Below are 17277 nucleotides of genomic sequence, written 5' to 3' on the forward strand. Positions count from 1 at the left end.
AAGGATGTGGTGCACCACCTGCATTTGGAAAAGATTAAATTCTCTAAGAGAATGTGAAAACAAATTCTACCAAATCTGGCAACCCTTTACAGAGCACTTTAAGAAATATGCACCAAGTTCTTCCCCTAGCTAGCCCAGTTTAAATGACACAAAACATTGTCAATCTGACATCCTCCTAAATTCCCCACACCCCCACACCCCCTTTTGTTGTTTGCTTATTTTATTTTTTCTATAACTATTTATGTATTTATTTTCCTTTTTTATTGTTTTAAAAAACAATAAACAGAATTATTTTAATTACATAATATGCTGTTATGCAATTTAATTTATGAGAATGCATCAATTTTTTTTAAACTGATTATATGTTTAACTTGTAAAATCTCGACCTGACAAGTAGCCAGGGTCTATTTTTCAACCAAAGCCAACAGATAAATGTAGTGAAGTAAAAATAAATAAATAAATAAATGATATGAATACATGAAAAATGAATACATTAAAAAAAATAGAATGATACGTTTTATTCATAAATATTATTTTTGCAAACTTGTGTCTTTTTTACAGAAGTGTATTGCATTCACTTGACAAAAAAAAAAATCTGTTTTGTTGAGTAATTTTTTTAATTTTTCTGTTTTTCGGTGTAATTTTTTTCTGTTTTTCGTGGGGTTTTTTTTCTGTTTCTCATGTTAATTTTTTTCTGTTTTTCGTGGTAATTTTGTTTCTGTTTTTCGTGGTATTTTTTTCTGGGAATTTTTTTTCTATTTTTCTGAGTATTTTTTTCTGAGTTAAGAGAAACAAGCGGGTCATGTTTGCTTCCATTATATCGAGCTCTCAAGAAAGCAATGAAAGCGTCTGTTGTTCTATTGCACTCTTAACTCAAGAAAAATTACCACGAAAAACAGAAAAAATTATACCAAAAAACAGAAAAATAAAAAAATTACACCGAAAAACAGAAAAAATTACTCAATAAAACTGATCTTTTTCTTTATTTGTCAAGTGAATGCAATACGCTTCCGTACTCTTTCTACACATGTATGACAAATCACCTTTAAGGGTATTTTTGATTTTTAACTTGTAGAATTTTTTTTTTATATTTTTGTACCAGAAATTCTGTCTTCACTTTTATACTATTGCTATGATTTATTAAAACCCCCAATAAAAATAGTTGGGGAAAAATAGTTTTGCCTCCCTGCCCTGTATTTCATGATTCATTATTTATTTTTCTCGCCTTTTTTGAGTTTTAATTGTGCAAAAAACTAAACTAAAATTGAAATACTCATGTAAAGTACAAGTACCTCAGATAGAAACTGCTGCTTTGGCATTTGCCATTTGCTGAAGCAGACAAACAGGCTGCTAGCTGCAGGTACTTCAGCTCTACTTGTTTTTCAGCCGCTGTATTCATCTCTTCAAAAGACGATCTTCGATGGCGTGAGCGCTGGGGTTTACAGGTGTACGGCCAGAGTGTCCGGAAGTGACGTAGCGCGCTCACAAGACCATACCATTGGATTGGATAATAAATAGATGGACCGAGAGAGACAGAGAGGAGCTGTCGGACATCTCTGAGGGCTTCAGCGCAGCTACACGGTAATATTCAGACATTTTGATGACTTTAGTCGACATACGCAGCGTCACGGACACTTTAACACCCTGAGCACGAGCCGAGTTTGACGGGAGAGGCTTTGGTTTGACTGTGGGATGAAGCCGAGTGTGCTGAGTGGGGCAGCTGTCAGTGGAGCTGCGGTCTGTGTGTGCATTAACACGACGACCATGGTCTGTTAAACCTACTGTTTATACTGTTTATGAGCCTAATATCAGCCGCATATCATCACCTATGACACCCAGCTGTCAGCAGAGACACACTGCAGCTCCACTTTGAGTCACTCCGAGACAAACTACACATACAAAGTCTCCTGCATGCAAGTATTAAAAGGTTAGACTTCTTTTTCGCTTTCATTATGTAACCCAGTGGACTATCTTGTTGAATACTAGACTGGTAAAAGAGACTCTTCCTTGTGTGTTTTAACAGGGAGAAGCAGGAAATTATAGGCTGCTGGGTGCTGTTTTGCAGGAGAGGAGGCTAAATTATAGTGGGTGGTGAAGAAGTGTTTGTTTTTGAGTAGGATTGTTACTTTTGAATAGTATTTTTGACTACGTGGCTATAAAAGAGTGAAATAAAGATCCTGCTGGGACAGGTTGGCTCTCATTTAATAACCTGTGGTCATCACTCAGTAGATTATTTCTTATTATACTGGGAATACACTCAGCTGCCAGTTTGTAAGTACACCTGACTTACACTAATATACATTAATACAACAACCCTGCAGTAAATCCTACCTCTGACAATGTTCAGCTCATGTTTAAACAGTTTATATGAAACTTAAGCTGCAGCTGCAGTTTTGCTTTAAGAAATCCTGAGTCAGATCCCAGTCCCAAACCAGTCATTATGCATGTACTCGTCAACTCATTGAATGCTATTAAAAGATTTTAAACGCAGTAATAGTATTGCAACAGAATGGCCACCCTTTTAAAAAATGTAGGTATTACTTGCTTATGAACTAGGCTCGGGCAGTATTTATTTAATCATACCTTTGTGACATTTTACTGCTGTATACTGTATACGATTTAGTGTAAATAAATAAAAGCTGAGCTGTTGGTGATAGATGTCATTGTAGCATGTATGCTATTGTCAACCCTACAAGGCTGTGTTCAAGTCTGCAGTGGCGTAAATATAGACAGTGCAGGCAGTGCAGTTGTACTGGTGCCCATGAGGTGGGAGTGGGCCCTCCAATAACGTGCGGGGTAGACACTGAGCCCTTATGAATGATTGTCAACTTGGAAATATGCCTGTGTTCAAAGAAGAACTCTCATTAAATCAAAAACAGTGCCATTTGGTATATATGCCCTTGAAAAAGGCGAACCCATCTCCGTCAAGCTTTTTTTTTGTAAAGTAGTCAATACTTTCTTTGGTATTTTTTGTCATATAAAAATATGCAGTGATGACTGTTGGCAATATCTATGTTGACGAATCAGTGTCAGGTCTTTGATCATGTGATGACATGAAACGAGATGATACATGCACAATAGCATGCATTAGGGCCCGTCATAATAGCGTGCACTGGGGGCCATTGCAACTTACGCCACTGCAAGTCTTGCTGGGTTTAAATCCCCATAGAATAATGAAAAGATGGGAGATAGAAGACCAGATGACGCTTATTGTCACAGCAGTAAGCACATCAGTAGACTAAACGGAGCTGATGTGTTGAATCAAGTCATGTGGCTAATGACCTGCTTCTGTGGTTGGAAGAAGTTGTCTCAAGATAAAGATTTAAGTGGCAGCACTCCCAAACAGAGGTAGGGGCATTCTTCTTTTTTATTAGTCCTGTAACGTTATCCCTACTGCTCAGTCTTTCGTAGCTGAACTGCCTGTTTTACAGGTAAAGACTGACCTCTGGTGGAGCGTGTTGTGAACTACAATACGTTGCCTCAATACAGCAACTCCGTACCAGTTTAATAGATACAGGAGCGTCTGTAGTTTTGACGATTTTGAAAACTGTACCTTCAGGATTTTTTCAGTACCCTGGTATAGTGTAATACCTTGATACCGCCCAAACCTAATTAAATGTTAGATTTAAAAGCAAAATGATCAGGTGTGTCTTGTTATGTTAATTATTTCAATTACGGTTATTTGTAATTTCCGAGCCACGTGTTTTTGCATGTTGCCTCTCCCTCCAACTCACAAAATGTGTTTGTAATGAAACTGAATATTATTAGATATTGCAGTAATATCGTTATCAGGAACTCTTTAGGCCACGATAATTACATAGTGAAAATCTGATATCGTGCCAGCCCTAGTCAGCAGATCATGACTCATATTCTTGTCCACACACCTCTAACACCTCAGCAAAACAGTTTCAACAAAATCAGATCATGAAAACCTTCATGAGGGTAGGATTTATTGCAGGACTGTTGTTGTATTAGACTGCATCAAGTGTACCTAATAAACTGGAGATGTGTCCTGTGCCAGATGTGAGACTGGTAACATATCACCCTGCAAGCTCTCAGCTTCCATCTGACACAAATCAAAGACGATCATTCATCCATCTTTCACCAAGACTTCATGTCACAACAGTTTATTTCTGTCCCACACTCTGACGGTCAGTCAGCGGTGGAGAGTGTTACATGTGTGAGCGGTGGATGCTGTGTGCTGTCATGACAGCAGCGGCGGTGGCAGCAGCAGCATTGTGTTCCACCCTCATTGTGCTGAGTGCGACATTTCCCGTAAGTGTCCACGTGTGTCACTAATGGCTTTGCCTCCCTTGTATCTGCCACCCGCGTGTGGTGCAGTTACAGGTCAAACACTCGGCACCAATCAGCCAAATGTGGTCCCCCACTAACAGCGCGTTGAAGGCTACACCTCTCAGGTGTTGTTAACTATGGCACAGAGACACCTAACACCAGGTGAACAGCAAACGTGAGCAGCTACAGATGTGGGCCAGTTTTGTCTTTAGAAGCTCTTAGAATATATTTTTTATGTGCGAAGAAGAGCAGTGACACTGAGCAGCAAATGAAGAGGGATTTCAGTGGTACACTGGGTGACATGTTCCTTTATTGCCACAAATATGGGTACTGTCGTTTAGTTTTGCTTAGCCATACATATGCCAAAATGCTGAAACTAGCACAAGGAATGTGTATTCAAACTGCAAGTAGACAAGGTTTTTCTTTATCTTATCATTATAATTAAATAAATGTACTTACATGTTTGTTTTTGTTTTTTCCATGGGATTTACAGACAATAAGTACAAATACAGCATACCACCACCCTTATCTTCTAAGTGGTTCAGTGCTCAAATCCCCTCTGCTTGAGGAAGTGGGTCAGTCTGGTGATGATGTTGCATGGCAACGTGGTGTTTACCCAGGTGTCAAGACTACCTGCACATCTGAGCTCATGAGTGCCACGTCGAGCAGAGCGCCAGCAGTGGCATAGGCAGGGGTGGGTGGGGTGGGGTGCAGGCGGTCCTGATGCTGGCGTAGAGACAGGAAGCTGTATTTATGTAATTGACATGTGTAGCAACAGCAGCAGTGTAGCCTTGCAGCTGGTCTGATCTCTCTAATCCCAGCCCCGGAGACTCGGCTTGTTTGTTTTGGGTCACATTTATATAGTGGTGACTCCAGTCAGTGTCGTGTCCCATCAGGCTTAATGAATAAGCTCATCGCTGTGTTTCATAAGATGAAACATTTAAGGTTTTATGTGTCATCGTCAGTGAAGTGTTGCCCTTATGACACACACACACACACACACACACACACTCACACCTACAGGTGTTTTCACATTTGGTTTATTAGACTTTTCTCAGCACTGTGTGGGTGTACACAGATGGTTTGACATCTCCATCACTCTGATGTCAGCTTTGATGTCATCATTAAAGCAGGACTAATCAGAAAAGAATAACTGGTAACACCTGTGTGTAGGGGTGAGTGATATATCAAATATACTCAATTTGTCGTGACTTGTTTCACAAGGGATGTATGAAATAACTATATCGCGAACATTGAATTTAAATTGTCACATCATTTTTTTTAACCATCAACTCACACACACTCCTGCCCATCCAGATCACTTTCTCCTGAGCATTGGTGTGTGAGCAGGTAAAGCATGTTTCACATCTGCAGGGCTCCAGACTGCTACTTTAGTCGCATTTTGCTACCATGGAGCACCAGTGCGACTTGTAAACAATATTAATATATGGACTACAGAGCTGATAGTTTGTTTGTAGCTCACAGTGAATAGATTATGACATATTCTTCAGTGAGTGTAACAACAGTTTGAGCAGATGGAGTGTGTGTTTTGTACCTGCAGGGCTTTAGACTGCTAGTGTTTAGTCTCATTTTGCTACCATGGAGCACCAGTGTGACTTGTAATTATCATTAATATGGGGACTGGAGAGCAGATAGTTTTTTTCTAGCTTACAGTGAAAAAAATTCTGACATTTTCTGTAATGAGTTTAACGACATTGTGAGCAGATGGAGTGTGTGTTTTGTACCTGCAGGGCTCCAGACTGCAACTGTTAAGTCGCATTTGTTACCATTGAGCACCAGTGTGACTTGCAAATATTACAGATATATGAACTGGAGAACTGATAGTGTGTTTCCAGCTCACAATGAATAAATCCACATGTTTAACGGTGCAGTGGCGACAGTTTAACTTTGTGCTAACTGCTAACATCTGACTGTTTACCAAAAGCATCACATTCACAGCAAAAACACTTACAGCTGAGACGAGCCAGGTATTTAAAATAAAAGCACCAGTGGTTTTACTTCGGTCTACTTGATTATAACACTATTTCATTTAACTTTATTATGAGAGTAGCTACTTTAACTAACTTCAATGTAACTGTAGTTCATTTAATAATATTATAATATCATTATAATATCAAGATTTATATCATGTATCGCAATATAGCCTAAATATATCACAGTATTTTTAAGCCATATAACCCAGCCCTACCTCTGTGGGTCTACAGTTCTTTTTTTTTAGTCAATTACACTTAATTATTGATTCATTTGTACAGTAAAATTCAACATTGTCACAATCAACATTGTCCATAATGTTGTTAAATGCCAAAATTGGGCTCAGTGTTATTCAGTGTTTTCCATAAAATGCAATTAATCAAGTAACCAAAAAAAAAAGCAAAAAAAACCAAGTAACCAGTAGACAATGTGGAAAAAATTAGAGAATGCACGTAACATGCACTTTAATTCACTTTAATACGTTGCACTAACAGCTAATTGCTAATTGACTATTTGTCAAAGTTAATTATCAAGCAAATACCCTGAAAACTATCTGATTCCAGCTCCTTACGTGTGAGGATTTGGATTCTTTTCTTCCAATTTATGTGAATTCCTTGAGGTTGTTGGTTGGCAGAGACAAGACATTTGAAGACATTATCCACATTGAGCTGTGGGAGATTTTAATGGGCATTTCTAACAAATTTGTGACGTTTTATAGACAACACAAATTTTTTTATTATTAGTTAAAGTCCTGCACCCAACATAGTAAATCAAACTACAAAAAATGAATCATAAAACAGCTGAACTGTCTCAAAATATAAGTACATCTTAAAGGGTCAAAATTCATCATCTGTCCCAGGATTATTTTAAAAGATGTATGTTTCAGGTGTGTTTAGTTTACAGTAAAGAACGCCTACAGCTGTTAAAAATAGACATCACATAGGTTTATGTGCTGAATGTTCACATCGCGTGCAATGCAGCCATTGAAGGGCAGTTGAGTGGAAAAAGCCAAACAACAAACGTTGGGCTGGGAGAGGAATGTGGACATGAATGTCTTGCCCCCTTCCCTCTCGCTCCCTCTCTGTCTTTATCCTCATACTCACTCACCCCCTCTCCTCCTCCTCTTCCTCCTCCTCCTCCTCCCTCAGGCCCTCTCCTCCTTTCCCTCCTTCTGACTGACATTTCTGTAATGACACTGTCTGAGCTCCTGCCTCCATCCCCATCCTTAGCTTACTGTGCGCCACACGCAGGGCCAGCTTGTCACACCGAGAGCCCGCCTGGCACGCCTCACATCTATATCAGACCACTAAATGCCAATAATGGCAACTCAGCTTGATTAAGAAATTAAGCATCCTCCATCTTCCGGGGCCCCTCTGTTCTGTTGGCTCTCCTGGGGTTGTCGTTTGCCAAAGGGTTTAATGGACACATTCGCAGAGGCTCTGCTGGTCAGCCTGTTTGAGGATTGCGACTCTGTTGAGAAGTGGGTTAAGCCCGTCATGTCTTTATATCTGGGCAGGAGTATTACAGTTTTGACTGCGAGGGGGTTAGATTCACTCAGTATTGGGCTCAGCCTGGACTGTGCTGCTAATATTATACAGGCTTTACTTCCTGGAGCAGTGGTGGATGAATTTTGGAGATTAGTCAGTGTCTGCCGAAATATTTTGAAAAACGATACATTTATTTATATTAAATGAGGCAAAACACCATGAAAACCTTCACAGGAGACCCATTTCATGTGAGAACGTTTGCGCAAAATGCAGTTAACGTGGGTGATTATTTTCCATACAGCCATCTACAATGTTTTGGTTGTGCATGTGCTTTAGTGTGTGTGCATATATGCATGTACTGTATGGCTTTAAATGTACTTCTCTCTTGTGATGCGTCTGCTAGCCGAGCTTCTATAATTACCACAGCCTGCAGCGCCTCATGGGGAGCATATTAACACACACGAGTGGAGGAGCAAGAACCAGAGCACATGCACAAGTCATAGAGGCTGTGTGTATGTGTGGTTTGCAGTATCCCCCCCTTCTGATGTGTGCATCTATAGAATAACGTGAATAAATGTGGTGCTCTGTTACTCATAGATCATAGTATAATGCGTTCTTATTTGTCCGTGAGTAATTCTAGTCTAATGCAATAGGGATTATTTCTCTAAATCAATCACAAGGTGTAAATGTGCAGCATGCACCATGTGACTAAACGAATATTAAAGTGGAGCAGCAGCAAGCCTAAATAAGAGGCAAACTGTACGGGTAGCCCAATCTAAAACTCTATACTAAATCGTCATTAATTGAGAGTTTAAAGAAAATCGACAAACACTATTACCCTCACACAACCCATTATATTTAGGCTTTTACTGTTAGTCACATAAATCAGTTCATTCCAAGATGTCATATGGACTCTGGGAACTTGAGATGGGTATTTTCCGCAGCTTTTTAACATCTTACAGACTATATATTAAGTTGAAAAAATCATTTGTAGGTTGATTGATACTAATTACTGATTGGGCTGTGTATTGGTACTCTATATCTTTAAGGTATCCACCTAAATAACCCAGTACCAAGTAGTTTTGAAATGTCTTCAGTCAAACAATACCTGCATTCAATCCTTTTTGGGCTGGGGGTCTGACCCCACACTGTGCCAACAACCCACCAGATCAGCAGACTTTCTGTTGCTGTGTCTTCAAGCCACTCTCCTCGGCAAACAGTCAGTTCAACATTTGCCCATTTAGCATGAGCAAAAGCAGCGGCAGCGGCTAACATCCAACGCTGAGCTGTTAAAACGGTCCCAACAAACTCAGACGGCTACGAAACTGCTGAACTCTGATGGAAAACCCATTAATAACAGTTAGGTAATGTTAGCAGTGTGATGCTAACAGTTAGCCCTATCACTGTGTATGTGCGCAAGCGGACTCTCACAGCTACAATCCACAACACCGAGCTCACACTACTGCAGCAGCATGAGGGCAGTGTATTGGCCACCAAAATGTTTGAAAGTGTGTCTATACTACAAGCCACTACATTCACATTATGGGTATCAAATGATTTACTCTATTGGTATCAATTTCCAAGGGATAGTTTGGATTTTTTTTTGAAGTAGGGTTTTATCCAGACACAGTAGATGTAAGTCAGCACCCCCCAGTTTGAAGAAGCAGGCTGGAGTCCAACACAGAAGCTAAATGTATTTTAGCCACCTAAAAAAAGTTCCACCTAAAAATATCTATACCAGTTTAGGAGAACTCTATATTGAGAGTATCTTCACTGCTTTACCTTTGCGTCAGACAGACCGCTTCTAAGGGAAAGCCATTAATGGCTTAAGTTCCCCATCGACACTCTCGTCAAATCCACCAGTCTCCATTGACAAAAACAGTAATTTTAGCTCGCTGAACACAGGAGCTGCTGGTCTACTGCTGCTTCAGTCAGCTAATTAATTTGTGTTATTGTGTGAGTTTCGTGTATCTGAACTAACCACTTTAAACACTAAAGTCACACAATAGCACAAACAAAATAATTAATAGAGGCAGTGGTAGACCAGCAGCTCCCATGTACAGCAATGTTAAATCACTGTTTTTCCCAATGGAATCTGGCTTAAAAGACTGTTATAATGGCTTCGATAATACTCTCAATATAGCGTATAGTTAAACTGATATTGACTTTTTTAGGCGGCTAAAATTAGTTTTGCTGCTGCCCCACTTCAGAAGATCCGAACTACTCCTTTAAGGGTCCTGGTATTGGTACTGATATGGTATTGTTTTAAAACAATACCAAGCCTTAACAGTAATTATTGTTAGTTTCAGCTAAACAAACATTTTTGAGCCAGATCACTTTTAATTATTTGACTATTACAACACTTAATAATTTAGATTTTCTTTTTTCTGATGATCATATAGCTGTGTACAGTGCATACTTTATGTTAGGTGTATGCTCTGCCCTGCAGTCTCCACCTGTCTCTGTATATGTAACCTCATATATTCATATACCCCAGCGAGCAGCAGGCAGCAGCAGCACCACCATACACACCCCAAGCTACACAGTTGTAATCTCATGCAGACCACCACTGCTTGCCACCCACTACAGCCCCACACTCTTTCTTACATCCTCCGTCCAGGGATGTGGAAGGAGGAGGTGAAGTGTATGTGACATCCCAGCGAGTGTTCACATCCTCCCACTTCTGTAATTCTCTTTAGTGAAATAATTAGAAGCAAGAAGGCTGGCGAGCCTTCATAACATTTCATGTTATCTAAGACTGGCTGCTGTGTTCTGCATTATAGCTCTGCACGCAATCCCATAAATCACGCTCGGGATTACCAGGTGCATACAGTTGGGAGGGAGGACAGCACAGCCAGGCTCTCTGTGTGCTGCTCCTCATCTGTTTGCTCCTGCAGTCGACTCTGAACTCATGATAAAGAGGGAACCAGGATGGATGGATTGTTGTGGTGCGGGCAGAATCCTGCAGGAGTGTTGAACAGTCATTGTTATGTAATTTCCTCTCAGTGCAGATTGGTCAGGCTGTGGGGTTGTTGGTGGGCTCAGCACGGTAATCTCACAAGCATTATCTGTCTCTCAGAATCAATGGTTGTTGTGTGCAGGACTCACTCATCCATGCCTGACTTTGTAAAAATCAACCAATGAGCCAGGCTGCTCGGTTTCTATCATCCATCTTAGCCAAACAGGTTTATCCTTGGGCAACAAGGCAACATACTCAGGACCAATCTATTCTCATTAGTTTAGGTATTTCCCTGACTCATCTGACTTCCTCCCTCCAATTACTCCATTTTATCTAACGGCCGACCAGCTGGCTCTGAGCTGTGTGATTTATAGGATTACAGTCAGTACCCAAAAAGCTTTTTGTGAAAGTGTTGAAACAGTGCAAACAAGACATGTTATCAGAGGGATTTTTGTACAGTAAAAATAAAGATGTTGTAATCTCAAGTGCTGCAAATAAAGGAGAGATCTTGCAGGAGTCACCAGACCCCCAGAGTAGTATGTATGTTTTTTTTTTTTAGACAGATTACTGTTTTACCCCAAGTACATAATACCCAAATTAGCACTCTAATCAGTCTTGAGGAAATTCATTCTACTTTCCATCTAACATTTGTTTGTAATTACATTAAAATCAGTATCATGAATTATTGTGCAGTTTAATACACCTAAATGTGTGGCTTAAAAACATCTTAAAGGGACAGGGACATTTTACTCATTTATGCACACAAACGCCTTTCTTGTTCCTATTGGAGCACAGATTGCACAAGTGGTGTGTATGACAACACCTTTAACATTTGCAGCTGGCGCACGTGGAAAAAAAACAAGAGAAAGTCTGCCTCGCAAAGGGAGGCAATACAAGACAACACAAACTTGGTGAAACATTTGAGCAACCAAACCGTGACGTCCGTACTGAGGTACTTACCGAACCATGATTTTTTGTTACCGTTACACCCCTACTATTTATTGTTCTAAAGGTTTGTATCCAAAAGGACTTTTCCTTAGGAAAAGTACCGAAAAGTATCGAAATTGATATTGGTATGGGTACCGAAACAAAGATTTTGGTATCATGACAACACTACTTAACAGTGATGTCTCTTTCCAGAAATCATGACCCAGTTACTCAAGATAATCCACAGACTTTGTCATGAGCAGTATCATGTAGGAACTATTTTCTTTCTACGGAACTAAACCTGCCAACTGTATCACCACACAGAAGGAAGTGTACATCTACTCATGGATGAGAGGATCATGCTCCTGATGCAAGATGTAAACATGAAAGGTGTCCTCGTCAGCTGAGCTGTTGCGTTAGCTAGCTCAGTGGTGCTAGCAGGCCCAAGGAACGCTGCCCAGCCTTGCAGTCAGTTTATCCAGGGGCCATACGTTTGCAATATTGCAGCAAAAAAAAAATCCCCTGTGGCCCAAAGAGCATTTTCCCCATAGTTTATCACTTTAAAATAGACATCTGTAAAACCACTGATAGGTCACCTCGAAATGCAAACAAGTTCAATTGAGACTTTTTCAGTTATGATTTTTTGAGTCATTGTGGTTTAATATTTGTAAAACTTTCCTTGAGCTGAGAAAAGTCATTTAAAAAATTGTGAAGCCATCACAATGTGAAGTCTATGATCCAAGCAGGAACTCATGGGTGGGTTCAGCAGGGAGAAACACTGCTGCGCATATTCAGTAGGTTCTACACTGCGGAAGTAAACCCAGAAGCTAGATTTCTTTTTGGCGTATGCGCCAGGTGAGCAACTCCATTGGAATGAATAGGCGCCATCTTGGCATCTGAGGTAAGATACTGTAGCAGTAGATGTGTGCTTCCTTCTTCCTTCTTGATAATGGTTGGAGGGTGTAGTTTGAAAGAAAATAGTTCCCACATGAAACTGCTCACAACAAGGTCTGTGGATTATCTTGAGTAAACGTGTCATGATTTCTGGAAAGAGACATTGCTGTTGAATTTTTCAAATGTATTTTTTGTTGCTTTGAGCACTACAAGCCGAGTGCCATCTGATTGCATTATATCTGAGAGAAGGCAGACATCTCTGCGGTTGATGTCTCCAACACTCAGCAACTTGCACCAAAACAGACTAGACTGTTAAATAGCACTACAGGTAAGAGGAAAATGTATTATTGATTTTGGGGTGAACTCTCCTTTATAAGCTGAGATGGCAGTTAAAATTATTGTTAGCCTATTCTGGTGGCTAATGGTAGGTTAGCTGGTCTGAACTTAATTTTGACCTGACCTACTGTTAGCTACTGTTTCTGACTTTGCAGGACAGTTCAGTGCTGTATTGCCGTATTTTGAAGATAAAGAATGATATAGTTCAACAGGTAAGATGTGTACATTTTCATTACCACCTCACTGCCCTATTGAATGAAAGTAAACATAGATTGGGAAATGAAATCTCTCTTCTAGAAGTCTCTTATGTGTCTCTGTGCAGACAGACTGTTGCTGTGCCAACAATAGGCCTTGAGCCAATCACAGTCTGAGGGAGGCCTTTATTGACAGTTTAATTGCTTTGCACACTATTTTCAAGTTTATCACATCGATTGTCTCAGAGTTTGCCGGTTCAGTACTTTTTCAGTACCTTAGAAAATGTGTTTATCTACAAAACTGTCAAATGTTACATTTTGTCAAAGCACAAGAAGGTGTACAAGGACTTTGTCAACAAAACATGCGTCAAACCAGCAAGTTTTAGGTTCAGATCAGAAGGGCTTTGATCAAAGAAGACTGCAAGTTTAGCAAATTCTTTTATCCTCAATTAAAATGAGCATAAAGAGCCCCAAAATTGGAAATACAAGGTTTTCACAAAATGTCAATGTAAGGTTTGTTTATCAGGCTTTTTTTTTTAATTTACAAATTACTAAAACAAATTGGAGAATAAAACATTTAACCTTAACTGATTGGTTTGGTTTTTTTGCATCTAAAAACTGTTGCATGAAAAACCAAGCATGTTTCCAAAAAAGAAGTGCATATAAGCCTCATCTGGACAAAGATTTCATCCTTCAACCAAGTGAACTACACCTGTACTACCTCACCTGCCTCTTACACATTTAAGCCAGCATTGCAGTGTAGTGTCAGCTTTTCAAGAACCTTGAAATATTCCACAGTATTGGTATCATTCAACTTTTCAATGACATTCTTACTCATTTGACCCTGTTTTTAGTTTTTTTAGCTGCTCCTATTGCTTTACCTTCTTCTTAGACATTCAAGTCGGCATTGCAGTGTAGCATAAGCTTTCAAAAAAACCCTTCAAATCCATACATTAATTGTATTATTCACATTCAAAGCCAGCATTGCAGTGTAACGCCAGCTATTCAGCATGCAGCATTCACACCCGCAATTTCTTCAGAAATTGCACTCTAGTTTCATACTGGCATTTTACTTGTTTACTTTTGTGACATTTTTAATTACTTTCATTTGAGTGGTCTTTGTGATGACATTGATTCCTTCTTCCACCCAGTATGATCACCTCATAACTGAACATGTCAGTATCACTGGGAGACTGAGCAGACCTCCATGGATGACTTACCTATGTGTCTGTAATCATAGAATCATGTATATGTGTGTGGGACAGCGTGTCTATACCTGGCCGCTGCATGCGATGGCAGATTGTAAAGATAAACCACTGTAAGCTGCAGTAGCGTTTTTCTCTTATTAATGTGGAGGACACAGGAGCTGTCAGTGCTGTTGTTCCACTGCTGGTGAAATAGTAATGAGTGTGTATAACGGAGCCGAGCCAGTGTGGTTTACAGCTCTGTTGCACTTGGAGGTGAGGCCAGGGCACATGGAGCACTGACTGGCTGTGCATCATGTCTGTGTGCCGGTGATGGAGACAGAGCAGGAGGCTTCGGTCACCGCTGGAGAAAAGCTTATTGAGAGACTGAGGTCAGACTCTTTATTTATGTTTTTGGTTTCGGCAATGTATAAAGAAGTTTATTTTGACCACCTTTGACATCTGTAAACTGAGTAAGGACGTCAATATCTGATTATAGCTGTAATTCAGAACAGAGGCTTGAAATAAGTAAATGTAAAACATAATGGTTTGGATTCAAAATGTCCAGGTTATAATTTGTGGACAACTGATGGATGTAAGTAACGTCTAGATCAACTTAGAATTATAATGTGAAGTCTAAATATTATCAGAATGATGATAGATTTGATACCGATCTGTCAGACACTGCGTGGATTTGTTGCTTTTCTTTGTTTTATTTTATTGTAGATTGAATATTTTGGGTTTTGCAATGTTGGTCGGACAAAACAAGAAGCTGGTAGATGCCAGACGGACGCTGACAAAGTGTGGATTTCAGTGTCAAGTTGAATTTGAGGTGATTGCTGTGTTTCACTTAAACGTTGAGCATTAAGCCTTAAACATCTGTCACCATCCGTTAATGATGTGTCCTCAACTTCACTTTGCTTGAAATGGATTCTGAAATACTTGACAAAAATATCCTTATTTTCTATATGACTAATTTACTTTAGTTACATTCAAATCTTAAAGGGAGATTGTTAGTTTGAGTGCATACACTTTCTAGTAGGAATACAATCATAACATATCCTTGTGTAAGATGTCAAAGATGTAGCTGACTATCTAACTATGACTTTATTTATCTTGTTGCTTGACAAAATCATGAGTGGCTACTGATTGGTGATCATTAAAGACGTTGCCTGTGGCAAAGTCATAGGGCATAGTAAGCAATGGCATGCTGCTGAGAATAACACTGACTTGGACACTGCAAATTAACACAGTTTGAAGCAATCAGAAACACAGCACAGCATCACCTCAAGTTGTCAGGCAGGTGGCTCGTCCATGTTCTTCCAGCAAAAGTAAACGTGGCAGATGGTCAGCGCAGCAGAGGTGTGTCGAGAGAGCCTGAGAGGCCATGAGGGTTTTGTTTACTCGTTATCACAAAATAACTGTTTGTAATCTTGGCGTAAGGAGCTTTGCTTTCATTTTATGATTGCTTGTAGTCCTATTGACATCATTAATCAACAGACGTGTTGTACTGAAAGGCCGTTTCTACCTGAGGAAGCCGTAATCAAGGTGGAAAATGAGTGCGCTCAGATTTCAGCTGCCGTGCTTGCTGCTTCCCAAAGTTATTTGAAACTTTTAATTAAAGTTAAATGAATTTAAATCTTTGTTGCATAATTGAAGCATGGAAGGAGTACAATAAGAGCAGGGCATTTAGTTTTGAAATTAAAGCCAGCTCTTACAGCCATGAATCACTCTAACTCCCATAGGTTTTTTTATGTAGTACTGAAAATGAGCAGGGTAGCTGGACTTATTCATATTTTCTATAATGTTAAAATGTCGAATGTTAATATTTAACGTGGTCAAAGTTTCAAATAATGAGGTTAATATATTTTAAAGAAGTCCCTGTGAACAAAACCCTCAGGTTCTGGACAATTCTGAATACTTCAAACTGTTTCTTCTACTTTAGAGACAAGCTGAAGTCAACTCGTGACAGATTTCTTTAAATGGTCATCTACTCTAGGCAACTGCAAGTTTTTACATTACATAGACTGCTAGATAAAACCAGATGCTAACATCAGTGAGACCTGTAATCTTGGTTGCTGATGTTATTAATTTCTCCCCAGTTTTGTATCATATTCGTGCCAGAACATGTTTGGTTGTGAAGATTTTGGAAACTTTTATTACTGGTTTTTCATGGTTGAAAGTGCTGCTGTACTCTGTTACAGTCATTCCCCCAAATGCAGTGATGGTACGGAGACATTGACAGTGCAGATAGGAAAGACCTGGAAACGCTGACCAATCAGAGCAGCCTGGGCTTGTTTCAGAGAGTGAAAACAGGTGTTTCAGCACAGACAGTATAGAGAAATAAAGGGTTTCTATGCCAACGACAGCCTTGATCAGAGCCATAATTTTTTCGTGTCGACCCATTCTCGTAAACATGATATCTCAAGAACACATTGAGGGAATTTCTTCAAATTTGGCGCAAACGTCCACTTGGACTGAAGGATGAACTGATTAGATTTTGGTGTTCAAAGGCCAAAGGTCAATGTCACTGTGTCATCATTGTGTTCTGCAAAAATACTTTTCTGGCCACGATTCAACCCCTAACTCAGAAACTGAATTAGTGACACTAATCTTGGGTGCCCACTCTGGAACTGTGCTGATTGTAGAGATCTTCTGTGCTGCCGAGTGGAAGATGTGTGTGAAGCATCCATGTTTTAGAACATGTAGCTTCTTTGCAGTGATATCTACATTTGAAGCATTGTGTACCGTCATGGCTACATATCAGTCTGGACAGACATGGATGTAAACTGCAACTGCAACTTGACCGATTTGCAAGGGCATACAACTACATGGCAGTAATTCTAGTTTGACCATTAAAGCACAGACGCATCTTCCACTAGAAACACAAAATACAAGTATGAACCTAAAAATTAGCATTATACATCACCTTTAAACTAAACACAGTGAATATTTTTTCAAGGCTACCACTAAGGTAGCATTTTTAAGTTAACTACAGTACATATTTAAAA

At 39.7% G+C, this 17277-nt stretch overlaps 1 protein-coding gene across 1 annotated transcript in view; it reads left to right on the top strand.

Moving 5' to 3' along the window:
* Positions 1–1497: 1497 nt before the first annotated feature.
* The window catches only part of si:ch211-45c16.2 (mitogen-activated protein kinase kinase kinase 13), a 37686-nt gene continuing 21906 nt past the window's right edge, over positions 1498–17277 (top strand). Inside the window, exon 1 of the mRNA XM_049594419.1 lies at positions 1498–1581. The gene's annotated coding sequence lies outside the window, so the exon portion shown is untranslated. The remainder of the gene's footprint in view (positions 1582–17277) is intronic.

This window comes from Epinephelus fuscoguttatus, linkage group LG13 (assembly GCF_011397635.1).
Source record: "Epinephelus fuscoguttatus linkage group LG13, E.fuscoguttatus.final_Chr_v1".
Taxonomy (NCBI): Eukaryota; Metazoa; Chordata; class Actinopteri; order Perciformes; family Serranidae; genus Epinephelus; species Epinephelus fuscoguttatus.